This window comes from Festucalex cinctus, chromosome 7 (assembly GCF_051991245.1).
Source record: "Festucalex cinctus isolate MCC-2025b chromosome 7, RoL_Fcin_1.0, whole genome shotgun sequence".
NCBI classification, from domain to species: Eukaryota; Metazoa; Chordata; class Actinopteri; order Syngnathiformes; family Syngnathidae; genus Festucalex; species Festucalex cinctus.
Window position 1 is genome coordinate 12,843,718 of NC_135417.1, and position 27,899 is coordinate 12,871,616.

A 27,899-nucleotide genomic window follows, 5' to 3' on the forward strand; every position below is an offset into this window, starting at 1 on the left:
GTTTATTATTATTATTGCTTTTGGATTATGGCATTTTCCTTTGACCAAAATTTAAGAACACCTGCTTCAGATGCTCTCAAATTGAATTCTATATCTTTGAAATGTGACTTTTGAGGCACATTTGTACAAACTCCAGCTTTTGCGGCCCTCAACTTTGGAAGTTGCCCTGTAAATGTCAGTTAAAACTGACACAAACCGCCTCAAATGGACTTTTCCCACGCAACGGCAGTTCTTTATTTCCAGGCATCTATGTCATGTCTTTACAGGGGGCTTAAGAAGCTCTCCAAATGCTCCTTTTTGAAGTGACTGAGCAGGGCAGATTGTGGCAGTATTAGTCCAGTCAAGATAAGGTGAGCTGATGTATGACTCGCGCACATACTCTCAAACACAGCTTTAGCAATTTCACAGCACGCTTAGTGAGTAGTGTTGGCCTGAGATGCTATACATGCCATGATAATAATAATGATAATAATAATAATAATAAAAAACTCTCCGACATCACTTTTTGTGAGTTACATGTCGGCTACTGGACACACGAGGAAATTAGCTACTTTAAAATGGCATCTTTGAGAGTGAATGAGTTAAAGCTAACATATTTTAGAAAATTGACACCATGTGTGAAATTAACCAAGAAAATCTCATGTTCTGAAAATATCACATCTGTGGGCGAGCTGTTGTGCGCTTCCGGCCCACTGTTATGTAACACAGGGTTAATTTATTTGCATAATAATCAATACCGCCTACATAAAGTTCCTCCGCCCATGACATGCTAATATAGACAAGTGAGCAACGCTTTCAAGATACAACTGCCGGACGACTACTAGATTCTCTAAAAGCATATTATGGAGTAACACACACATCCCCCACAACTGTGATACCCCTGCTATCATATTGATGCCAAAAGGTAAGCAGAGCTACAGTGAGTTTTGCTAAACGCTGCGATTAGCGTTTGCTAACAGCATTAGCTTCTAAATAGACCCTTCCAGCTGACGTCACTGCTTAGCTTCCGCTGCCTCACGAAGGGCAAACAAACGTGGGCTCCAGGTGGAGGAGTAGAACCGTCACTTGCCTTCGGTGCCGGTTGGCGTGGGTTCACTTCTCCGCCTGGGAGACCACGTGTGGCTTACGTGATGTAAGCTTGTGTGAGTGAATTTTAAAAAACAACAAACAAAAACAAAACGGAGGGCCAACATCCTATAGCGGAGCTGCTAGCTACAAAAAATGAGTTTGTTGGAAGGCAAAGTGGAAGCGGAAGCTTAAGGTATGTTGTTTTTGCTTGAAACAGTACGTCTATCACTACTTTCATGGTGTAAATTGTCATCCACTAAATCGTTTGTGTCCGTATATACCTGTCTTGCTGTATATCGACGTTTTCAAGCTATCTTAGCTTGTTAGCTGCTAACAAACAAATTGACGCCCTGCCCTCCACCGCAAGGGGTGCGCTTAAATGTGACGTCACACTAGAAGGGTATATAACTGCACATACAGTTATTTATAATTCTGTGAAGTTGTTGATGCTGCCTGTGTTGGGTGTTATTTGTGGTTTTGCCTTAGCCTAACGAGTCAAAAATGATTCTATGGTTTTTATGGATGATTGTTTTTTTTTTCTCCTACATTCAGGGCCTAGTCCCTGCAAGTAACATGGTATTAGTTGCTCACTTTCATAGGACAGGACTAATTCTGGCGCAACAAGAAATAGGGTGTAAAGTTTTTGTGATCTTTGGGATATTGTGAAAATAACAAAACGGTCATTAAAACACGTGGGAATTGTTTTAAAGTCCCACTAAAGTGAAAACAAATGTCTTCAAATTTTAACACATAACATTGATGTGAAATTGAATGATTTAAAAAAAAAATCAATTAAAAAAAATCAGCTTGTGAAATGAGGCTTTAAAAGTGTGAAAAATCAAGCCCAAGCGCTGACTGCCAACTGTCTGAAATCAAAGATCACTACTGCTAAAATGAATCTCACTCTGTCCAGGATGTTTCTTATGCCTACATGTTTTAGCTGTAAAAATATGTTTGCGTAATGCCACAGGTGGCTGGAATACATCCCATCTCACAGGGCAAAGAAGCCCATATCTAGATGCTAGCTATCATGCAAGATATTTTTTGCTCATCTGTCTTCTCTGTGATGTGCGCACACTCACAGCTGACAATGAGGCACTCTAAAACACCCATGTCATCCCAACGTTCTATTCTAGAAGTCCTATCCAAGCTCAAGTCATACATGCATATATAGTGGCCAACAATGAGGCGCTAAAGCGTCCATGAAGATGTATTTTCTAGCTAGCACATCACATCTCTAATTTGAACAAAGGCGCTCGAGACATTTGAGTGAAACAAGCACTCAAGAGAGACAAAATAAACTCCACTCCTTGTCGGAACTTTGAGTTTTGATTTCGTCTTACTGACACAAATCAAAGCTAATCGCGTCGACCGCACACGTCAGGCTTGCTTCCTAACGTTCTATCCATGACGTACGCTCGCCTTTGAAGCCCTCCGTAGGGGATGATGTTGCCGAGTGTTGAATTTGAGAAGGTTTCAGCGTTTTGGCCCCTTCACACTTCCATCACGACTAATTGGACTGATGACCCGCAGCCGCAACGCGGTCGTTTTGTGGTCGTCATTGGAGACGACTGATTGATTGACTCCAAAAATGAATCCAGTACGTACAAGAGAGAGACGTGGAATGTTTCTCTGGGCCCTGAGGACCACAAGGTTGGAGATCGACTTGACTGCAGACTACAATTCAAGCCCCGTGCCACGGGATGACAGTTCTCTCATTTGCAAACGACAAATTAAGTTGAATTTTACGTTTAAAGTTTTACACTGGCTTCATCACCAAGACTTTTTTTTTTTTTTTTTACTCCCTTGCTTTGATGCAAGCAAGCCCCAAGCTCCCTTAAACATTGCACATTTTGATGTAATGAGGCAGGAAACATGCCAAAGTAAAGACCACTGAAGCACACAACAGCTTTAAGTCCAAACTAGAAACACAAACGTAACTACTGAGGAAACGCCCTGATCCCGTCACGTTTATTTTGCTCTTATTTAACAATGGCAGTAGTCAAGAGGCTTTGTTTAGACTCACTTTGCTTTCTCCCTCATTCAACAAACAAACAAACAAACATAATAATATATTTCACTGAAGACTAAATTTTATTTTTTGATCAAATAAACTACAGCATGATGCATTATTTAATTATTAAAATAAGCTATTTTATGTATTGTATATACCCATTAATTGCTTAAAAAAAATAATAATTTTGTAAAATAATTGGTTAAAAATTCTTTTTAATTACAAATAAAAAAAAAAAACAATTAAAACAGGAAAATGTATATATATATTTTAATTTAAGTAACAGATTTTACATACCGCTGGCATTGGATGGAATCCTTGTACCTCCAAAATCATCACATTGGCCATCAGCTTTGCATTATCAAAGTGAGACCGCCATTTGTAACACTTGAGCTCGGTCAATAATTTGTAAAAACATACGTGGACTGACCATGTGACCAATGGTATTGATGACGAAGTCAAATGTTTGTCTACCCCGGATTGAGGGCTTCATCTTCACACTTTGATGGTTGTCAATCATATGCAGACGGCAGGAGACTGATAATATGTTATGACTCAGCGTCCACAGACGACAAAACAGAATTCACCACATATTCTGGTCTTCTATGGTAAAGCTCAGTTATCCACAAATCTCAATACAACGCTAAGAGTTTAACATCATCACATATGAGCGTGCACTCATAATTCAGAGATAAACGAGCAGACATTTATTCAGTGAAACTGTACTCTGCCAACTCCTGCCCACCAATGTTGACGATGACAGACAGTTTAGAGCAGCAAAGGAAAATTTCCAGCTTCCTAGCGTGCGCCTTGAGATTTGCATGAATCTGGCATCTAGTGGTACAACGTGGTGTTTTTCTTTCCATGTGCTGTTAAACTGCGCTTGAGACGTGGGACAGTGCAGCACTGGCAGCCAGCGGACGAGAGTGTTTTGTGTCCTGGCGTGAAAAAAACAATAAAAAAAAAAAGAGAGAGAGAGAGAGAGAGAAAGAAGGGAAGGAGGAAGGGTGGGCTGATGTCAGATGGGTGCGCTGCCGAAAGCTGACTGAATGTTTGTGGCCCGCGATGCGTTGGCCTGTCCAAAGGCCAAAGTTTTGTTCTTTATTGGCTGCCATTTGCCATTAAATCATAAATCTCTCAAGATTAATTCATTGGAGGCTGCATGTACTGTAGAATGTGGAAATGGACTTCAGCAAACGCTTTGAAGCATTTTACTTTCGCAAAAGGAATGTGAATGAAAAACAAGTATTCGGAGGACACAGAACGCAGAGGAGACAGCATAAAAATGACAACTTGATCTTTGGAGATCGAAGAAACACTTATCTCAGAATATTTTGAGCTTCTTTTGATAGTATAAGTGGAAGTCTACGTTGTAGGTCTTACTTTAAATAACTGTAGATGGCTAACCTGGCAATAGCTACCCCTTCACAGTAATTTCGTCAGGAAAAGGCGGGGCATTCTGTACAATAATTTGAGCTGATTGGACAATGCGACATTCTACACGTTTGTTTTAACCAATTACGGCCATGGGTGAAAATTTCATGTTTGTTCTTGCCGAAGGGGAGAAAAGCACGGACATCTTACCAACTAGAAATGCACAAAGTGCCTCTCGCTATTCAACATTCAACAAGGAAATGGTCTTCCTTGATAAAACACCGATGACCCCTTGGAGATAGCGTTTATAAAACTGTCAGTCTCCTTGACTGGTGTCACCCTTACTGTTATCTTAGCCTTTCAAGGATTAATATACCTTTTCAAGTTTAATGAGATAAGAGACCTGGGGGAGTTCTCCCTGCTGGGTTCAAAGACTGTCCGGGTTTAGGAACTGTTTTCTCTCAGCCACTGATTGACCCGGCCGATACTGAGGAATCTTGAGATGTAACCACGCCATTGAGGGAACAGGGCGGACAAACTTGGCCTCTCATGTCTGTGAGAATCACCATCACTGCGGCTCTGGCGTCGCACTGGTCGCAGGGTTGCCGTCTCTTTGCTTTGATTGCAGGGATCAGGAACTTTTATATGCCTTTACCTCCCTCACACCATCCAGTACAGAGACCATAAAACTAGTCTGCCGCTTTCCAAATGGTTGGACAAGCTGTGCTTGTAAGTGTTGCCTGATTGCACTGCTGGCTAAAATGACATCCCGAGGGCTTGCGAGAAATAAGATTTCTTCCGCCGCTACATGCCAGCAGACCATCAGGAGGTCCGGCTCGGTACTGTTTCTTTTGCCAGTTGTGGGTTGTGACCGTAGACCATTGGGATTAGCCTTATGTAATGTACATAGTGTGGCAAATGATGTGCAACAAAACAACAATAAGGTAAGCTATTTTAGCTAGCTTTTCAAATTTTTCCAAAATAATTTTGAATTTTGTTGACATTAAAACCTCTGACATGATCTCAGTTTCCCCCATAAGTTGACATCCACAGTACTATACCCTGTTGTCTCTTCTTCCAATATAACGACAAAAATATACCATAGTGATTCGTTAGCAAACCTCATGACTGAAATTTAAACAACGGAATTGCCTAATTTTCTACTCAACACATTGTTGCGATAGAATTCAGAAGTAACAATCAGTTGTCTAATTCCTAAGCTAAACTGCAAAGAAAAGACAGTCGGAAGGAGGTCAGGAACTCAATAAAAAGAGCTCAGACTGGCACACAGTGAAGTCTAAAAACTGTACTTTACAGAGCAGACAACATTATAGATTCACATTAACTCAAGTGTTAACCAAGATGTAGCTATGATATATGTATGATGAAATGAAATGAAATGATTCAGTGTTTAAAGACCATCTCGTTTTCGCTTGGGGGAAAAAAAAATGAGGCCCCTAAGACCTAAAAGAAATTCTCAAGCGAGTTAATTGTATGTCACGCTACATGCTAATGGCAGAACCTCTTAGGCAAACATCTGTGTGCCCACTGCCTACATTAGACACATGTTGCTTCAACTCAGTAGCAGGTCTCCAATGCTGGGAAATCAGAGCTTCAAGCTCCATTAATGTTGTCGCCGCCATGTTTGCTCATCTGTCTAGTTTCCAAATTATGTCAAACGAACTGCAATGCCTGATATGCCTGATGGGTGGCCCAGTGCTTAAATTTACTGCAACGTTTTCAGAAAGGTACTCTAAGGAGCAGAACTTGCTCTCAACCTACCGATATGATAAATCTAACGGCTCTAATAGCAAGACTCAAGAGTGTCATAAGGAGAAGTCCCCGAGAAGAGAGAATCATAATAAATGGTAGACTCTTTGGCCAAAATGTGGTTAATACTTGGACAAACATCAGCTGAGTACTATAACGTTAGCATACTGTTACACTCAACCTTTTTTTCTGAAGTCATCATGTTTATACACATTACAGAAAACCCATGCAGGTAAACACCTTAATCTGGCAATGTCGATTAATCGATTGAATAATCGATAGATTAATTGATTCCAAAAGTATTCAATAGTGACAGCACTACTTTTGATAACAGTTGTTTTAAAAACCTTCAAAGACTCAGCATGTAAAAATATTTTGATTGCTAAAACATCAATATCGTAAATGACATTATACTCTTATGAAATCATTGCAACAAAGAATTATCAGGGGACCTTTAGTTTGGAAAGAGGTGCTTCAAAACACAAAGCAGGGGCACATAACCAAAAGAGGGTGAACATAAGATGCTCTGCATTTTATTTATATATTTTTTGCCCTTAGTGTTGGGATGGAGTGCTTATGTAACCTTAACCACACTCAGAAATTTGTAGACATTTCCAAACAGTCGTCAACTATTTGTACATCTTAATATGAATGCTGAGATAGTTTTATTGTTGCCACAAATACATTATCATTGTTCATATCATTATGGAGAATTGTCAATATAACTTTTTGGAAGCACAACAGAACAAGTTACAGCTTTCTAGCGGTACACCATATGATGTATGCATAGTTCAGGCATTGCTTTACTTTGCTATATGCAGTCACAGTGGAATCCAGAGGGACTGTAATAAGTTCAGTTTTTTTGCATTTCTGAAGCCAATATATGCTAAATGTGCCCTTGAGAGTTACTGTATAATCCACACAACCTATAATTAGGAATAAACTATACAATTTCCTGTTTGGGGAAAACAGCAGGGTGACAGCTTAGATCTGCATTGCTACATAACAGTTTTAACCGAGCAACAGCACAGTGGAGGTCCGAGACATGTTGTTGGCCTTCCATCACATGACAACTGTAATATATAAGAATATGTTACCAGACACACATGCCCAAGCGTTGGTTAATCTGACAAATCATCTGCAATACACTCCCGAATGGCAACACATTGTGGTGAACTCAGGTCAACAACAGATCAATCCTGTTACTGCACGTCACCTCGTATGGCCTTGTGTTAATGTGCCATGACCAGAACAAGGCTGCTTTTGTGCCAGGAGTGGAAGCGGGAACTTGTCACACAAATTTAGCCAGCCTGCTTTAATTTGTGTGATTTCCTCTCAATGATCTTTGTCGTAAACCTCCAGTGCTTGAGTGGGCTAGTAGGCAATACTGCTGCAGGACTCCCCCTACAGTTGGAAAGTGGAATAGACTTTCAAACCACTGTTTTAATTTAAATGAGTACTGTAATGTATAAGGATAAGCGGTATAGAAAATTACAACAGATATTTGAACATTTTCAAGTGTATTCTAAGACCTCCTTGATAGTCAATAGAGCTAAATAAATTGGTAGCAGATTTTCAAGGCACACCCATTGTGACAGCACAGCGATTGGTTAGCAAATTAGAAAAGTATTTTATTTTGTCATTAGAAAATAGTATCTTGCTATGTGGGATTGTAGGAGGGGTCTAAGAGGAAAATCACTGAAATCCGGCCATGACTTTCAAGTAGGGGTGCACCGATCACACTTTTTTGACCGATCACCGATCTTTAAAACTGTCTGACCTGCCGATCTCGATTTTTGCCGATCCCGATTTATTTATTTTTTTTCCTCAAAACCAAGAGCATACACCTTAAATGTTCCTTTTTTTTATTGGAAAACACTGAGCAATACCTGTCAAACAAGGTAAAACATGTTTAAAACACATTTAGTAGTTCTCTCAAATATAATTGAAATAAAAAATAATAAAATAAAACTTGTGGAATAGGTTATAGCAAAGACCAGTTTTGAGAGTTTTCAAAAAAAAAAAGTGCACGGCAGTATCAGTAAAGCTTCCTTCCTGAGTATTTTTTCCTTGTAGTGCAAAACGAATAAATGTCTAAATGCAGATGTGTCACAATCTAGATGTAAAATATCCATCCAAAAATATATTGCACCAACTTATAGGATCAAAACCTCCTAAAGTAAAACATTTACAAAAAAACAAGAAAAAAAAGTGCAGCATGCACAACATTTTCAAAGTCAACAAGTTGTCACAACAACACAACTCCAGTCACTTCTGCATTAATGGAAGGTTTTTCTTGATGAACAAAAGCATCTCTGCTTTATCACCAGACAAACGACTTCTTTTTTCATCGACGACATGACCAGCTAAGCTAAACAGGCGCTCGCTTTCAATGCTTGTGCATCTGGCAGAAAGATAGGCTCGGGCAAGTGCCGCAAGTTCAGGGAAACGATTTTCATTGAGCTTCCAGAAGGGTCCTCCACGACCGAAAAAGGCTGGTCATCTAATGCCTTTGCTCCTTTCGCTGCTCATAAGCGCCAACAGCGGTCCCTGGTCTGGCTCCTTGCTCGCGCTAGCTTTAGCTAAGTTAGCCTTAGCTTGGTTGCTAACTTCAAACGCCGCATACTCAGCAGTGTGGTGGGTCCTTAAATGACGAATGAGGTTTGTTGTATTGAATGCCTTGCGTGCAGTCCCACCACGACTTATTTCGACGTTGCACGAATTACAAATTGCGATCCTGGGCTCCTTTACTTTTATCGTGAAATACTGCCAAACTGTCGACATACTGTTGCTGCTGTTTGTATTGCAGCGCACACAAGTGCGCATTTGCACACGTGACCTTGTGGGCGGGCTTATGTCTCAGCAGAAGAGGGCAATGGTTAACTTTTTCGTACTTTTACGCGAGAGAGATGTGATCGGTAGACAAGATCGAATTTATTTTGAGGGATCGATCGATCACCGATCGCCCAAAATTACGAAAATTGAGGCCGATCGATCGGTCGGCCGATCGATCGGTGCACCCTTACTTTCAAGTTATGGCTTGTTCCAGTCTGAAATTGTCCACTTTCCCCTTTCGAGTTCAGAATATCATGTTCACAGGTAACACTGTGTTGTACCTGCTGTTCTTTAACACGCTCTAGTGTCGGTCAACAATATCCAGAGCGGTTGATGAGTGACGGCTGCTCCGCTTCTCCAGTGCCGCATTTGGGCCGACTTGAAAGAGCGCCTGGAGAATGGAGCAGGTCTGCTTTCCATAAAGATGTGGTGTCCTGAGCGGCAGCTCCACTTCATAATCATAAATTGTCCGCTTGGAAGTCAGAGGGGCGCATCCATCCCACTATACCAAAGACAGTTTTCATATCAAGACAGTTTATTGTCACAATAAAAAGAAGAGAGAAAAAAAAGTGAGGTCATCGCTTCAAAAAGCATTGTCTTCCTATTATGGACAATTCAAGTATTACTCATAGCTGCATGTTATTAGAAAAAGTCTGAATGTGAGGATGACTGCTGCAGCGCCTTCATCTTCCTGCTGCAGGCTTTGGACAACTTTAGGGTCCATAGTCTCTCCCTGGCGGGTGCTTCGGGCGGCTCCAGCCCGTGCGTGTAATGCCGTTTGTGATGAGAATTCTAAACAGGGAACAGCAGTGAGGCATGACAGGAATGTGTTGCTATTGGACGCAATACCATGCAAGAAAAAGACCAAGAGAAAAAACAGGAGAGACTTGTGTCCTGAAGGAGGAAGACTAATGTTATTATACGTAGGCTGTCACTCGGTTGGACCTGGACCTCACCAATTCCTTCCCTGCTGGTCTGGCCCCAGTCCCCCTCCCTCCCAATCCTCCTTGTCCTGTTTGCTCAGGTGGACACTGGAGTGACACAACCCATGTGGGCTGTAATTTGTGGCTCTACTCACCTCATAGTACAGCGGGAAACAAGCGAGATGCGTACAAATTACTACAATGGAGGGAAACAAAGGTCTATTGTACTTCTTATTATTACTACTTTAACATTATTACTATTTTCCTCTCTAGAAAGATGAGTAAGTTAGATTTTAGATGAATGTTTCCCCGTGGATTTTGTTTTATGAGACCAAGTAACATCAGAACCATATTAGCGATTTTGCTGGCGAAAACGGCAAATTTGAGTAAGCCTAAAGTGTTTAGTAGGAAGGGCAACTGTGTCAGGCTGTCAACAGCAAAGTGTGCAGTCATTTTTGTCTGTTGAAAAGTAATCCGATGGCTCTCGCCAGCCTTTATGGGCACTTGTTTAGCAGCTAGCTGCTAGCCACTAATGCTGCTCGTCGCTAACGCTGGAGCTGCTGCTAAATGCTGGCAACAGGTCGTGTATAATACAATGTCAGTGCAATTAAGTACTTTTTTAAATGTCCTTGGTGAACGAACTTGAGTTCCTGACGATGTGTTAGTGACGAATCAAGTCAGCGCAATACACACAGCACGCAACACGACAACTTCATGTTTTTTTTGTTGTTGTTTTTTTTGAAACGAGACACATGACACAAATTACACTATATTAACATAAACACTTACCCTATAGGCCTACTGGTGCATGTGCGATCAAGGCTACTTATTAGACAGAACTCTGTCGCAAAGTGGTTCTTCCATGTCACATGGTAGTTTTCAATAACGACAGTAGTTCTGTTATGTGTCATTTTTATTTATTCATCTTTATTATAGAACAAGCACTAGCGAATAGAGCCATTTCCAGTCAAGTAGGTACAATCTAGTGGGGATGGAATTGGAGGAGCGCAGTGCAGGGGGCCTGCGGTGAGGTGGAAATCAAAACTCAGACCCACGTTCATTTTGGATGGACAGGAGCTCAAACCCTGAAGGTCAAATTAGGGGAGGGAGTAAAATGGAGGGAAAATTCTAACGCACATAAGTGAGTGGAATGAGTAGCATAAACAGAAGAACAAACAAGTGGAAGGAAGAGGTTAGCGAGACGAGGAAAAGTCAGACCACCCATTTGGAAAACGAGAGGCGGTAGTTTGTGGAAGGCGTCTTAGTTTATGAGCATTGAAGGATCCTTCAGACAGGGGCTGTTTATAGTTTATTCTATCATGCCACACAGTCTCAGGCCCTCTGTCAGCAGGCTCATTGTGAAAAGACTAATTACAGCGTAAACACAACATTAAAGTCAGAAGGCCACTCCATTCCACTTCACTATTTACCTTTTCCTCCAAACAATCCTGACATCCATTTCCAGATTAATTCTGTCCACAGAAACCCATTCCCCTTTATGTTTGTGTTTGAAAGCTGGCATACGCTTAATGCAGAATTTGATGGATGCCCTTTTCAACACAGAAAACGAAAAACTAAATTCAGTTTGAACGACTGTTGCGATGCTCCCACCTGGGTCAATGTCACGCAATCTAAATCTGAGCATAAGCACTTTTGTCATAGTACAAAAGGACTCAGAAAAGTTGCCATAATATTCACCAGCTACGGTTCATTACATACCTTGATAGTGTGACAATGTGAGCATTAAAAAAAAATGCCTATTTTAGTAAAATAAAATAAAGTTAACCGGGAAACTGTGCTTCATTATCGCACGTATGGCTCGCAAGGAGCGGTCACTCAGTGTCAGTCACCTGCATGGAGCCTAATGACTTCCACATGGAGCCCAAGGGCCAGGAAGAGAATGCTTTTAAGGCAGCCTCAGAGTTATGGCCTTCCACATCTTTTAGCATGTAAAATAAACAAAGCAACTGCTACTGAGCGCAAGTGTATGTATGAGATGTAAGAAACTCTTTAGATTGCATTTGATCACAGTTACGAAGCAATCAAATGAACCTGTCACTTTGACTCAGGACCACATCAGTTTATGTAAGAATGCCGTTTGCAAGTAAAATACAGCAAATTGCGTTTATAAATGTAAACTGATACTTTTTAATATGAGCATGTTGTAAGTTTAAAAAAAAAAAAAAAAAAAAAAAAAAAAAAAAGGTCAAATACTGTACAATCCATTCCAGGTTCCTGGGCATCTGTTCGATCAAATCATCTTTCCCCATTGAAATTAATGGATACACCATTAAACCGTTCTACAAAAAATAAAAAATTCTAATGTGTTTTTATAGAGAATAACAGCATTCTTCAGTGGTGTACTAAATAAAAGAAAAATACAGAATAATATAAAATAGATTGTAATGAATTAAAGATTTTGTGTATCATGGCAAGGCAGCTTTTTTTTATATACTGTACTGCAATTCATAAACAAGGTAACTCAATGTGTTTGATAAACCGTTTCCTTGTTGAATGTTGAACAGCGAGGGGCGCTTCGTGCATTTCTAGCTGGTAAGATGTTCGTGCTTTTCCCCCCTCCGGCAAGAACGAGCACGAAATTTTCACCCATGGCCGTGATTGGTTAAAACAAACCTGTAGAACGATGCATTGTCCAATCATCTCGAATTATTGTGCACAATAATTACATGGCCTTACAAAACCCGAATATTGCCAGTATTCAGGTTTTAAAAGGGTTAGTGCCTGGATGTAAACGTAGTCAGCGTTTATGTGAATGGCTTCAGTATAGCGGATAAAAGTTGCGTGTGCTGAGTGCTTCCTACGCTGACACCTGAGGAGTGTTGATGTTCAGGCTGGACCCGTGTAGCCGGCAGCTGCCTGGGAGGTGTAATAGGTTGTCTTACAAAGCACAGACAGGAAATGAACCTTGCTATCTTGCATGAACCAGCTACATCTGGACTCAATTATTCATCGTGGTTGTTTTTGGCTGTTGATAAATGATTTAGTGACACCGCCAACACCATTCCACCATCCCCAATATGACATTCATGCTCAAAGAAGAGAAGAACCACCAAAGACTGCCTTGGGATGCTTATTAACCTAAAAGCAGGTTAATGCAATGTTATTTAAAAGTTGCATGATTGTATTGTCATTGTGTGAAAATCATGTGTAATTTCATACTTGTATGAGCACATTATCCTTATCTTGATCTGGTGTTAAAGCTGATTACAGGTTTTGTTTTTTGTTTTTTGTATGTTGCGCTTGTGGGCAGGGTGTGGAGCGAAAACACTCAAATATCTTTCCAGTCCAAATCAAACAAGGACTTCTCTGGTGCGACCACAGGAGAACGTTAAATAGCTCCTCTGAGGTTATGAACTGTTGACGGTTAATAAGTCATAAAATTTCCCCTTTAAGAGGATCCGAGATTCCATCTGTAGGGCACCCAGTACAAAGAACCGGAAAATAAATATCTCACTGTGGAAGTGGACTGGAATCTCTCAATGGCTGCTCGTGGAGAGTCTCCCAAGCATGTCCCTCAAGATTTCCTGCTTTCTGGAAGCGTGGACAAAATCCACCACCACTCTGACTCATTTTTCCTGAAAGTACTTTTTTTGTGGGAGGGGCAGGGGGGCGAGTGGAGTTTGGAGCCTTGAGAGTCGACATTGCAAACCCTGCAGTCAAGTGATCTTCGTGATTACACCTCATATTATTGTACTTGTCATCTATTTTCTTTGGCTCCGGGGTTGGTTGCCAGGGTAACGGGCGCACAGCGGGCGATGTGCTGACCCCTGCTGTCCTCTGCATTTCCCAGCTTGGCGTTGATGAAGGGAAGTCGAGCCCCGTGATCCCTAACCCTTGATGAGGAGCCTTCTCAATTTCAGGCTCCGGGTCCTGGGCCTCATGTCCCTCTCTGCTTATTTACCTCCACTCCCCTCCCCACCCCCGACTCTCATCCAACCAGCCAGAGCATCGTCCCCCGAGCAATCTGCTCTAGTCTGAGCCTAAACTGTGGCAGTGTATCTTACCTGATTGCCAAAATTGTATCTTCTGCTCTGCCTCTACTGTCAAAGTCACTTGACATTTTGAACATTTCCAGATGAGAAGATGATTCATCTACTTTGAGTCAGCAACAGCAGGCAGTCAGATAGCAGTCAAGATATTTTCTTGGATCAACAATTTCAATGGTACGTAAAGTTGGAATAGATCACAGTGAACCACTGCTCCATCGCAGTTTATTGTTCACATCCCGCCCCTTCAGTGTAGTACCACATTGTGCCACACCATTATTGGGAGTAATGTAGCACAATTAAGAGCAAGAAAAAGAGCGATGCTGCTCTATATGCGCTAAAGTAGTAGTGGTTTGAAACTTTACTAGAGCTGTGTACGAATCAGTGGTGACTCAAATTGAGTCGCGAATTGGCAGTTGAAAACGCCGAATCAGTCTTTTCCCATTCAAGTCAGAACATGTCATAACATATTGTTATCAGAGAGCAATGTTTGGATGTCACGTCTCCCTATGACGTATCTACGTGAGGGAGTGGACATGTGTGAAAGCTGCATACGTGTTTCATTTTGAACTAGTTATGGCAGTTAGCATGTTTTTTTTTTGGGCCCGCTAACACCTGAATATGGTACCTACATGCCTCGGCTGTGGCTAACGCTGTCCTAGCAACGGCTAACACCATGCTAGCAATAAACGAAAGGGAGTTTCAAAACTTGAACGCCGGATCTAACAGAGGAACTAGCTTAGCGTTAGCTAGGATAAGACTAGTAGTAGCAACTCAGAGGGATTTAAAATGGGATTATGGAGGTTAAAATAAATTATTTTTAACAAAAAAGGCTAACCTTTCCGTGTGTTGATACGCTGCATCATCGTGCTGGCTTTGTAAACATATGAGCAAGATAAACAAACTGCTATGTAAGTGCACTCCATTTACCATTTTGATAAAATTGGATTTTCCATTTATTGGACTATGACGTGTTTTTAAGTAAAAGTATCGTACATTGATAAACCCATTTGATTTGATTTGGTCATTTGATGGCTAATGTCGATATGAAGAGCAAATGCGTATTTTTCGTGCGAGTATGAGCGCTAATAATTTGCTAACATTTGTGGTAATTCATGCTAGCCGGTCGCTTGGAATTTTACATTATATGCTAGCATTATGCTATTAGACTTTATTGAAATGGAATTGGTTGGCTTGGTTGAAGAGTTGTTTGTTTTTAATTTGACTTACACGTGACTCCCATTCTAGTTAAAAATCTTTCTCTCTCTCGTGAATGACTTTGTCATTTAAATGGAAATGTATTTTTGCATCCATAATAGGACCCATTTTTACATGTTTGCATTAGCTGGCTCCAAAACACCATAGCACAATACAATCCAAAAGTGCAGACAAAGCTTTTGAGCCATTCCAGTTAATAATTATGGCCCCCAAATGTTTTTTTGCATTGTAAAGTTTTTTGCATTGCAACTGCAGTGTTGACAGGTACCAGTGGCACGCACTGTGCACTGATAAAGAACAGCGTCAAGAAACCCGACACACGTGCAGACACGCTCATGCAGCTTCGACTGTGAGCAAAACTAACAACAATGGCCCAAATTCTCTTAAAATAGTCAACATCCCAGAATATCCACAGCAGCCATGTTATGCTTTTAGTGTCCTGTGGGGTTGAAAGAAGAAAATCTATTCACAAAAGCATGAAAATATTTGATCACTAGCAGCAGGGACACGAGCGTTTGAAGGACCCCATCTACAGGCCTCCGGCTGGCTGCGGGCCTTCTTAAACTGCAAAGAGCCCGTTGGTCCGCCTGCCAACCTTTGGGGCAGCAGTGAGATGAAACAGATAAGATAATTGTCTCTAATGAAATCCAGAACCCTGGGTCTGTCTGGACCAGAACTCTAGCATGGTCGCTTTTCTCCCTCGTCAGTCTTTTTTTGGAAGGGGCTCCTCCATATTGATCTTGAATTTAAAGTGAGGCCGTGGAAGTCTGCCGCTAATTCAAACCAGAACTGGTGTACTGGCCCGGCAGGAGTTTTGATAGCGTTTGAAGTTCTCTGAGCGATCGTGGCACCATCAGCTTGCTGGACCCTGTCGCCATGACAACCCTAATTATCGTCCTTTACGGCCTCGTTTTTACACAGGAAGGGAGCCATTATGTTCTTTGGGGATTTGCATCTCTCTGGGCCAAGTGTCAAAGGTCAGAGAAACGCACTAAAACAACATACAGTATGAATACCGCTCTGCAGACGAATGATGAATACTTTTGGTACAAATTAGTTTTGTTTCTGGATCTGCTTGCTTAAGTTAACAGTCAACAACTTTTGCTGGTGTTTCACTCTTTGTGTCAAGGTTAAAAGCAAATAACCTCAGTGATGTATTGCTACTTTTCATGTGAACTTACAGGCCAAAATGAGACTTTTAATTCCATTGACCCCCCACGAAATACCCTCCACCAACGTCAGAGTGATACTTAAATTTTGTCCACATAAAAGCAATCCAATGACAATACATTAATCATTCTCTTAACGTGATAATACGCTTGTAACACAAAATAAACACATTTTCTGTTTTCCCTGAAGGGCTTCCAATAGAGTTGAGACGTAGACTGTGGAAAATTAATGCACCATGTGTATTTCTTCGCTTTTGGATGATGTAGGCTGTTTCAAAAACAGCAGAACACTATTCAGACGCTTTTGCGCTGACATTTTTTTCTTTTTTTAGGTTAAAAAAGGGGACTCGTTTTTTCCTCTTGCTTGCCTCTGCCCATAAAATAATAAACACTAATTCTATTAATTAAATAATCAACAAGCTTTTGATATTTAGGATATTCAATTTGGGAATGATAAAACAAAATAAATCTACACCAATCATTCATGCATACTTCATGCATGAGTTTTAGGTCAATTCCCAACTTGACAAATTGATTGGATGTTTGGACAAAGTGAAAACAAATCTCTGCTGTTTCTCTGCCTGTGATCTCTTGTGTATCAAATTCATCTCGTCAAATCTCAGAAAAAAAGAACTATCTTGTTACACGTTTAAAAAGGACTAAATGCATGCTATGAGCCACAACATTGGGTACACTTGCTGAATCTTGGGTCAATCACAAGTAAAAAAAACAAAAACAAAAAAACAAAAAAAATTGTAACCACAAAATTGTTGATTCATTATATTGTGCAGCTGTAGCAACAGTTCTGTCTTTGCATAGATATTCGTGGGGGTTAGAAACTGGGCACCGTTGTAACTAGCGAAAGGTTGGTTACGTGACCAAACACAAATGATGAGCTGTGACATTTGCAATGCGAGCCCGAAGGCAGTTTGACATCGATTTGAGTTGACAGCTGAAGGTGGTATTTGCCACAAAAGGAATTGATTAGCAAGAAAACACAATATTAGCCAAAAAGTGTGTTTAGACTAGTCAGGGCACATAAAATATGTTGAATTGAAAATCTATGTGTTTAGTTCCACTTTAAGATGCTAATTTTAGGACTTGGTTCTTGCTTTACTAAAATTTATGAGCGATTCAAGTTGACTTTGACTTGCTATTAATGATCCTTGACTAAGACTTGGACGTCGTGAATTGACAAGCCTTGCCTGTTTACTAGAGGTGTGCAAAATTTCCGATTCTTAGATTATTCACGATTCGGCCGTGGAACAATCGAGAACGATTCACAAACGTCCAAATTCCGATTATATAAATATGCCAAGGGAAGCGAAACTAAAGTGAACCGGAGCGAAAAGTACGCGGAACTGAAACGCAGTAGCGCGCGCGGTCTTCGGGACGCTTAATGGAACGGACCGAGAGTACACATCCACAACTCACGCCTCGACATTCAAAACAACAACAAGCATGGCTGAGCTGACCAACCCACCTCTTCGTCAGATCAGACCTGCTCCGAAAAGGCAAACAACTTCAGGCGGAAGTATCAGCTAGCTGGCTGCAGTGCGTCGGTTAGCGTTCTACAGGGCGCCGCGCAGTGATACGAACGAACGAACAGAAAAGTAGTGGCTGGCGGTAATGGCGTCTGACTTTATTCAGAAAAGAGTATTGTGGTGGAAATGTATCACGCTTTTGAAAACAAATAGTTTTTTTTTTAGAAGAAAAACGCTTTATTTCCGAGACCCCAGCCAGCTTGCTGGACTATTTTCTTTTTTTATTTTCCTCTCGTCCAACGTCGAACATGAACGCGTGTCACCGAACGCTGTCAGAAAGAAGTCAGTGCTGATCGCACACACGGGAGGTGAGGATCAAATTGAGATTCATGTTAAAAAAGCCGAACGATCCCTTTAATGTTTACACGTTCATGTTTACACAAGTTAAAAAGCAGAAAAGCACTTGAGGGGTTTTTTTTTTTGTACCTCTGAGAAACTTTAATGTTTACATGTTCATCTTTACACAACTTAAAAAGCAGGAAAGCACTTTTTTTTTTTTTTTAGGCATTTGTATTGAAGTAGTAGTTCACATTGTCTTTCATTTATATCTCAGTGCACTTTTGAGTGGATAAAAATAATATATTTTTGCTCAATGCTATGTTTTATTCTGTTGAAGACTGAATATACTTAAAAGCTGTTGTTACAGAATGAGGACTTTATTTTATTTACTGTTTTGAACTGTTAACTTGATACTGAAATAGTAGTTTATGTAGGCCTGAGAGGACTTTTGTACTATTTTTGTAACTAATGTACGAAACATTAAAAGCACCAAAATACATTGTTTTTTTTCTGCTGCCTGGGGGGAAATCAATAATCGTTTTATAATCGAATCGTAGCCTCTGAATCGTAATCGCAATCGAATCGTGAGGTGCCCCAAGATTCCCACCTCTACTGTTTACATTTGGGATTGTTTACAAGAAAGCGTGCCATTTGTTCATTTGTTTTTGTGCAAAGTTATTTTGTGAAGTACGTTTATACCATGCTATCATATAGAGTGGAGAGGCCACCTCATGACGGAAATATCATGGGGGGGGGAAATCAAGGATTATTACATTCCTGTTCAACAAACATAAAACAATGTGGTTGTGAATGTGTTGGTATAGCTAACACAAGACCACATAAGTGTGTGCTAGTGGCTAATGTGTGAATATATGACTGAATATATGATTTGTTTAACCCAAGTAATGATTTGACTTGCTTGAAGTTTAGTGGGGACATGACCCGCCTTGCTTGACTTTTGTCACAGTAGCTTGCTGAAACTGAACTTACTTGAAAGTTGAAGGTTGAGACTTGAGACGTGCTTACGACTTACACGTACGTGACTTCCTCAATTGCTTCAAGGAATGTTCAAACCAGGACCAGTGATGTTAGTACTGCAGTTACCAATACCAGCAGGCTGGTTTTCCAGATGAATGGGGAGTACGCTCCTAAGAAAGCAGTTGGGGTGCCCTGTGATAAATTAGGAGGCAGACAGTATTGAAGCTCAGAAATGATTTGTTTAGGTTCTGTGCTTTTACAACCTCACTGGTAGTTGGGTCAACGTTTAAAGGCTAAAAGCTTCCCTGTTCGATGCTCAATTTGGGTGGTAGATGAGGCCAATAAACGAGGGTGTTTGAGTCCATTTGAGTTACGTTATGTTCCATTTTTCAAGACTGAGTTTTGACAACTTAAAGCCAAGCCAAGTGTTTCTGTGGCCAAACTTAACCGGAATGACGCATTAGAAATCACTTTCAATTAATCTCAACATCAGTTTTCTGGTGCCTGTGAATTTAATCAAAGGAACAATGAAAATAATAATTACACCACATTCATCATCTCACTGTGACTCCAGGTGGGCATTGTGGCCTCACAATTATTCCGCAATATATTGAGGACATTTTATGATCATTATAGTTTATCGTTTTTTGTAGAAGTTACACATTTTCTCTCTTTCAGACTCCTCCAGGAAAGGAACCATTTTGTACACAATATCCTGCAGTTGTCTGTCGGGCCTAATATTGTAAAGGGGCTGCAGTATTTATTCCATATGATCGTCATGCTATGGTAAATTATAAATGAAAGCAAACCTTAACAGGTGTCTGTGCACCCTTCTCTCTTCATTACACAACAAATTCCAAAGCTCACAGTACACTTGCTCATGCAAAAGTAGGCACAACACAGATGTGTCATATCATGAAGTGTCCCACCCTTTGTGAATACAACCCACATGAGTGCGGAGAAAGGGGGATATTCACTAAGAATGCGCTGCGTCCGGTAATAGTGCGAAATATTGCACCGCAACTGCACCCACATTCTGTGCCCAGTTACCCACCTATTTACTAAGGATATTGCTCAAATCATATATCGCCGCAAACACGCCCACAAAACTGACAGCTTGGAGCAAATTTGCACCTGATTTACCACACATGGCAATGGATTTGCACCAAGAACATGGTTGTTATAGTAACAGTTGCGAGAAAGATGACATTATCAGAAAGCGAGGTTGGACCGAGAGGAAGCGTTTAGAGCGCCATTAAGCTGTACAGAGCAGAGAGGACCACAACGACGTCATTCATACATAAAGTACAAATTATTGGTGCGATCGTTCTTTAAAAATATTATTTTCAGAGGCTGGCGTGGGCGTACAGTATGCATCTGGCACGTAAGAATGATTGTAAAATGCCTCCCCGCCATTGCTGATCAGCCCCGGTTACGTTGTGTCCTAAGCCAACATAGAAAAATCTCTCTATCTCTATCTATCTATCTATCTATCTCTCTCTCTCTCTCTCTCTTTATCTCTTTATCTCTTTATCTCTCTCTCTCTCTATCTCTCTTATCTCTATCTCTCCTCTCTGCCTTGCATGTTGTGCTGCAAATGGCATGCACTGCCGGGATCGAGGTTGCGTCAGGTTAATACATGCTTTCCATAAACGTTATTTGCGTCACGCAAACTGTGGCTATTTTTGCTGGCGTTAGTTAATTAGACGCTGCATATCAATGAGTCTCATTTGCATTGGGGTGGGCATATTTTGCATCAAATGTTTGCAAATTACCTAATTTATATACGCGCAAATAACACCGGCGCACCGTGGCACAATCTGGTTGGCCGCGCACTTAGTGATGGGTTTCCCCATCTGCGCGTGTTTGGTGAATTAGGCGGTCCCGGATTGCTCCATTTTTACCGGTTAGCTCCGTGCAAAGGCGATGCAAACCTTTAGTGAATATACCCCATATTGTGGACTTTCATTTTATACTGTTTCCACTATTGTATTCTTTTTTTGTCCCTTTACTACATACATCAATTTAAAATCGCCACATGCTGTGTACATAGGTAAAGAATGTAAAAATACAAACAAAAAAAACCAAAGAAACGTTTTTAAATTGAACCTGATGGACAAGCCATTGCCAGTTTGTGAGTTGTAACTATGGATTATTTTGATGTCAGTATGTGAAAGAATTGAAAATCCCCTACAAAAAAACCCCAACTGCTTTTAAGCGTGTTCTCATGCAAGTGCACTGTCAATAATTTCCTTTTGTTTTGGTGGTGTTTTCAGTCTTTAATAATGATTTTCAAGATTGTAAAGTCATTAAGTGGCTTATCAAGTGCGTCCGGGTGGGTCAGTGTTGCTCTCTCAGGGGTCAGACAACATTCCGAATCAAAGAGAGTGGAGGCAGAGGTTCACCAAACACGCGTCTCTCCCAATGCCCTCATGTCAAACTATCTGCCAAACACAAGTCACCCTCTTTGAACTTGATTTACCACTAAGGTTGTCTTCTACGTCGAGGCTAAGCGGAGTACGCGGATGACAAGGAGATAAGAAGGGATTTATGTCCTCTTGCAGTTGCCTGTAGTGTTCAGCAAAATGCGCAGTCAGACGGTTTGGGAGATTTTATTGGATATTGCTATATTTGAATGTACAGAATATTTACATTATACAGCAGTTTAGTGACATATACAGTACATGTAATGTTAGAGAACATAGCATACATCAATGCAACAAACAGGAGTCAAAAAGTCATTTGATAAAAAGTTGTGCCAGCTTGATGATGAAAACAATTTCAGTCTAATTCCGTTTTAGAGACATTCAGTGTAAAAACAAAACGGTAACGTTACATTTTCGTATGAAATCCAGAAATGTTGTTGTGAATGGGCCGTGATTCTTGACGTCCGAGTTGTTCTGATATGAGTGGGATGTTGTCGCCATGATGCCCCAGCTGAAAGGTCAAAAAGAACAAATTTCTTCAGTGATACATTACAACCCAGCAACACCACACAACAAACACGAGACTTGTTATTACGTTTCACCACAGTAAACAATGGAAACATGATTGATGAAGTCGGTTTTCATTGCGGAATGTTGGATTATGTCCTCATGCTGTCTGGGCCAGCTCCGTGTATCTACAGTGCCCTGGGATATGTAATATTTGACACCATATAAACCACATTGATTTTGATAAACACAACAGCAGACTGCCGACTTCATTGCATGTTTACATCATACATACATAAGGTAGACTTTGTCTTCTCAGAGTATAAAGTTGCAAACTAAATATTTGTGAAATTACACACTTGTTTATTTTTGCCTAGTTTGAGTGATTATAGCACATTAAGCCATTATATGAGCACAGAGTTCTGAGTCCAGACTTTTTGATATTTATCTCTTTCCGTGAAAGGGGGGGGGGGGGGCTTTAAAATGCGGATCAGAACAACCTATTGACAATTTCCATCCAGTTTGTCTAGTGGAACTTTAAATTTGAATGATCATGAAATCACAAAATATACAATTTGAACAATGGTTTCACACACCCACACGCACGCACAAAAAAGGCCTCTATCGGTGGCGGTTCTAGACCAGTTTTACACGGGGTTGTGTCTGTGACCAGGAGTTCAAACGTAAATGTTATACCATTAAATAATTTTCCAGGTATCAAATTAAGGGAGCTTGCACCACTTGCTCACCCCGAGAACCGCCACTGCTTCGCAGTCACACCAAAAGCAAACATGATAAATGAACTGATGATTAGAGTGATGTGGGAAATCATCCTTTTCAGTATACTATTATTTTATTATTAACAATGTTTTACTTCTTTTTACTCCTTTGTGACAGTTAGGAATGACAAAAAGTGTGAGTGTCCTTCAGAATCCTGCCATCAAAGTCGACTCATAGTTTTCATATTTTAGTTTTATTTTGTTCTGTTATGGTGGTTAACCTGTTAATAACTATAGCAACAACTACTGCAACAGAATTAATGATTCCGTCTCCATTATTTCCTATGGGGAAAAGTGTTTCTCAATCCAAACAGGAGGTGGACCAGTGTCGCGTAACTGATTGCGTTCACCCGCAGAGGTTCCACTGTATTTAGATTTTAATACCACATTTTTTTTTCTTTCTTTCAAAAGGCAAGGAAACTCGCATGTCGTGCGCTTTCCCCTCGAATGTATTGACATAAGCGCCCTCGAACAGGGTGTTGATGGTCAATTTGACTTGCCCCGCTTCCACAAAAGGATCCTCCCTTCCTGGAATCCACTTCAACGGGAGAAGAAGAGTGTTTGAAACGGTGTAGGAGCAACAGGGGGATCTTTGTAAGTGGAGGTAATGACACATTAATTATCAGTGTGAGCCCCTCTATTGGTGGGCCACCAGGTTAATGAAGGCAAATGGGATTAATACCCCGCCGGGGAATGGAGCGCCCTCGGGGACGGGATCAGGAACTGGCTGTATCTGTAATCCCCCCCCAAGGCAATGCAGCGTTCTCTCTGTACTGCAGTAAAAGGACAAATTGTCTTCTGCATGCATTTACTCTCAAGAGGATGTAGGATATCACACATCAGCACATTACATATTGCGCTGATTTTTAAAAGCGCAAATGCAGCTAAAACACATCATCCTTGTTATATTTTCATTTAATAAAATATATATAGTTAAACTCAGTATTAATGTTTTGGTCTTTCTTTCTCATTAATGCTCGCATTTGAGTAGCAATCAGATAATTAAGTCAGCATTTTTTATTTTTTTTGTGTAATCCTCCAATGTCATTCTTCTATTTTTTTTTTTTTTTTTTGGTATTTTGCTTGATTAGCGCAGACGGAATAGGACCTTTTACACTATTGTGTGCCATAGCGGGATGGAACGCAGCCAACTCCCAGCCAATATGAAGCGGCTCCCCTTGTGCCCATTAAAATCAGGGCGGTGGAAACAGAAATTAAAGAATTGGGGTCCATGCATGAGATTGAGAAGTGTTTATTTATATTTACACTAGTGGTTAACTTATTTATTTGTTTAAAAAAATAATCTCAGTTGATAATATATCCGTTTTATGATGGCTGTCATTTCCTATGGGAAAATGTGTCGACTTGTCTCCCAGAATGGATTGTTTTAACCATAAAGATTTCACTCTGTATAATTATATTGCACAAGTTTAAATGCTATACTATAGATACTGTATATAAACATATACTTTACATAAATATCATCTTGATTAACATAAACAGGAATGTTTGAAATGGTTTGATCTGATGTTGAAACTTCCTCGAGGGCCCCTCTATTTATGGGCAAACGACGACCACAAATAATCATCGCCTTTGAGCCACCAAAATCTGATTTTATCATCTGCAAAGTTTTGCGGGGCCTTTGTGTACGCTCACGCCGCCTTCTGATTGCCTGTTTATTATTCCAGCTTTTCCACTGAGCCAATGGGGATGGAGCCAATTCCAGGAGGTGCCAAGCCTTTCCCCAGCCATTTCCTGTCCGTGACATCATTGTGTACTCCTCCTCAACACACTGATTTGTGTCTTGTCTGCAGCCTGGGTGGCACAACGTCACGCGCCGCCCGAGCTGGAGCAGGTTTTCACCGGGACCCTTCAGAAAGGTATCAAAGGATGCAATCAGGTTGCGCGCCTGAGTCATGGCGTCATTCATCTCCACTAGGGAGACTTTGGCTATGAGGAAAAGCTGACCTTCCGCGCCGGCAAATTATGACCTGAAATCTGCCATTTTCCAAACGAAACACGCTTTACGTCCGCGCAAGCCTTGAAGCTGATTTATAAAAGCAAACACACTTTTTAACGTGCAGCCAAAAACATATCATATAGTCCCATTCCGCTCACTTTAGTTTAGATTTCGACAAAAATATATTTATTATCATCTCCTCAGCATTTTTTATTTTGAGTTTTGGTGTCTTATTTTTTTCTTCTTCTCCAAGACGCAATCAATCTGCAAACTTGAGCAGCAATCAGTAACTGAAGTCAATATTTTTATTAGAAGAAGGATATTCAAAGTGTGGCAATAGTACCACTAGTGGTACACAGGCTCCCTCTAGAGGTACGTAAAAGAATCACTGTAAGTCTAATTTTGTTATTTTTAAGGTTTCACTGAAATAGATTTGCATTTAATCGTTATGGACTGTTTTTTTTTTTTTACATGCAATTTTTTATTTAACTTTATGTGCAATACATTTGAATTGAGTCATTAAAGTTTCTTTTTTTTACTTTGCTATATTTAAGTGCAGTATTTATGTATGACCTGCGCAATATTACAGTGACTACAATCATTTTAACGAGACTAAGTGCAATTTCTGGAGAAATTGCGTGGGAATGCTGAAAGTGAATGCTAAGATTTGAATGCATATGGAATGCTTATAAAGTAAATTGAGATTTACTGGACAATGGACTCTACCAACTCTGCCAACGAGCAGTCTCAAACACCTGGAAATCATTACAAGTATGGAAGTGGGCGTGGAAAGTGACACTTAGAAATAGTTCAATGTCTATCCTATTGAAAATGAATGTGGAAAAGTTGGTGTTTAACGTTAAATTGTGCGAATACTGTAAGTAATGTGAAATCAGACGATAAATACAACGCGAGGCGTGAATTTTTGAAGCAAGTTGAAATTTGAACAGTGTAAAGCAGAAGTATTGTGTGGGAGTTGTTACATGGCAAAAAGAAGTGGAGAATAAAAATCACAATAACATACGTGGGAATGCTGAAGCATTCCCACAAATAGCGCCGTCGTCCTGTGAAAAACACTTATGACCATTTTTTTTTTTAACGTGTTTTGGGATGTCTGCATTTAGCTTCATCCCATAAAAATAAAAATGTAAAAAAAAAATGGCAAAAATGGACACAAGTGTCCATACACAAGTGTACTTCTTGGGAACCAAAACTGTCTTATTTTTTGATGACCACTTGTGCTTGATAGTGGTTGTTGGAGAGTACTTTTTGAGGTGGTACTTGGTGTTTAAATGTTTGGGAACCGCCGTTGTCGAATCCTCAAACCGGTCATTCGTGGCTGTGCTTTTGACTGCACGTCTTTGTGTTAAGTACACCAACTGTCTAAATGACAAATTGCATCCTGCAAGTCCAATGCCACATCGATCGATTTGAGAATTGCTTTTAATACCAGCAGATTGAACTTTTTTTTTTTTTTTTTTACTGCTTGTGTTAGTGACATAAAAATCATGAATTTGCGTCTTGTATTTTTATTATTTATTCCCAAAGGTACTTGTGACGTAGGGTTTTTAAATGACTTTATAGACTTGAAAGTACGGCCCCTGGGCGATATATGGCCAGCCAAAACCCACATATGCTATTAATATATATTAATACGAAAGACAGTGCTGGTCGAATTTTACACACAACATGATTTATAATTGTGCAATATATAAAAATATTAAAACCATTACTTAAGGTAATCGGCCTCTGCATATTTTTTTTTTCTCGTTTGTTTGTTTTTACTCTGTACTTGTATACAAGAACCGATTCATGCTGATGATATTGTGTTTGTGAGTAATGAATTAGTTATGATTCAAGTGTGTCTGTGAGTGTGCATGGCAGTTCTGTTTTATTTTTAGGTTCTCTGGAAAATTTGACTCTCAAGCCACAGACATGTTTCATGCTGCACCTGCTCTTTTCTGAAAGACCCAGCAAAGAACTTTGTATTTATGCACATATGTTTCCAATTTTCCGTTTTTTCCCCCCCAGCACATATTAACACTGACACTATGTGTGTTTTTTAATCCATCAAATTACTAAGTAAATGTTTGATTACATTTTACTTACACAAGAACAGGAAGGAGGACAATAATTAGCTCATTAAAACTGATTGGTCACAAATTAGAAGTAACCAAAGAAACAAGTGAAGTTATTTAAAATGACATATTTCATACAAAAGTACCTGGACAGACTCTTACATTAACATTTTGATGCATATAATTGAGGGACTATTTGAAAAATATTTTTAACAACTGGAAAATAATTATTCATTTTGCGTCTATTAATGCTGTTAGCACTGGTATCAACGTTACATAATATTATGTTTGTTTTCCCAGAAGCTGTACAAAGTTAATGTCTTGGTCAATTTCCATTTTGGAGTCTTGTACAGTAATAGAATCAAGTGAAATGAATGGCTGTTAATTAGATACTGACACCAGTGAGCCTGGTTTTAGTTTCCCTCCACAAACAGCTGCATGAAAATTCTCATACGCGCGCGCACACGCACACAAAATTTGGAATGGGTTCGTGTTGACCTCTTCAGAGAAACTCCCCTGATTTTTACACACGTGGCATAATTCATGTTTCGTCTAATATAGAAATAAGAAATAAGGCAAGCATATGCCGTTTCTTTGCAATCCATTTACAAAACAACACGTTTTGATTCCCATACCTTTTTTTTTTTCTTTTTTTTTTTTCTTTTCTGGCGTGCAGATGAGCCCATGCAGGTCCACTTCCCAAAAGCTCACGCGATCATTGGGATAAAATCCATTTCATGGACGTCTGTGGCCGATAAGCGTGATGTCGGCTCGGCTCGGTTCGGCTCCAGTTCGGCGTGTCGTGCGGGTTCTCTCCGTCCGTGCACTGCGACGCAATGCGCTGTGTGAGCTTCTGCACCACACTCTGAACATCTGCTCATTTCACGTGACTTTTTCCTTCCAAAAAAAAAAAAAAAAAAAGACTAACATCTGTTCTAAATAGGTTTCATTCTGTGTGCCTCAATTGGCA

The 27,899-nt window shown here is 40.2% G+C and overlaps 1 long non-coding RNA gene across 3 annotated transcripts; it reads left to right on the forward strand.

The window, feature by feature from the left end:
- Positions 1 to 757: 757 nt before the first annotated feature.
- On the forward strand, positions 758 to 26,518 carry LOC144022815 (uncharacterized). 3 transcript variants are annotated; one of them, XR_013284405.1, is made up of 3 exons: positions 758 to 904; positions 23,303 to 23,495; positions 24,580 to 26,518. It is a non-coding gene; the product is annotated as an uncharacterized LOC144022815 (long non-coding RNA). The 3 variants fall into 3 exon arrangements; XR_013284406.1 differs by having other exon boundaries at positions 23,303 to 23,485; XR_013284407.1 differs by lacking the exon at positions 758 to 904 and adding an exon at positions 913 to 1,261.
- Positions 26,519 to 27,899: the final 1,381 nt, after the last annotated feature.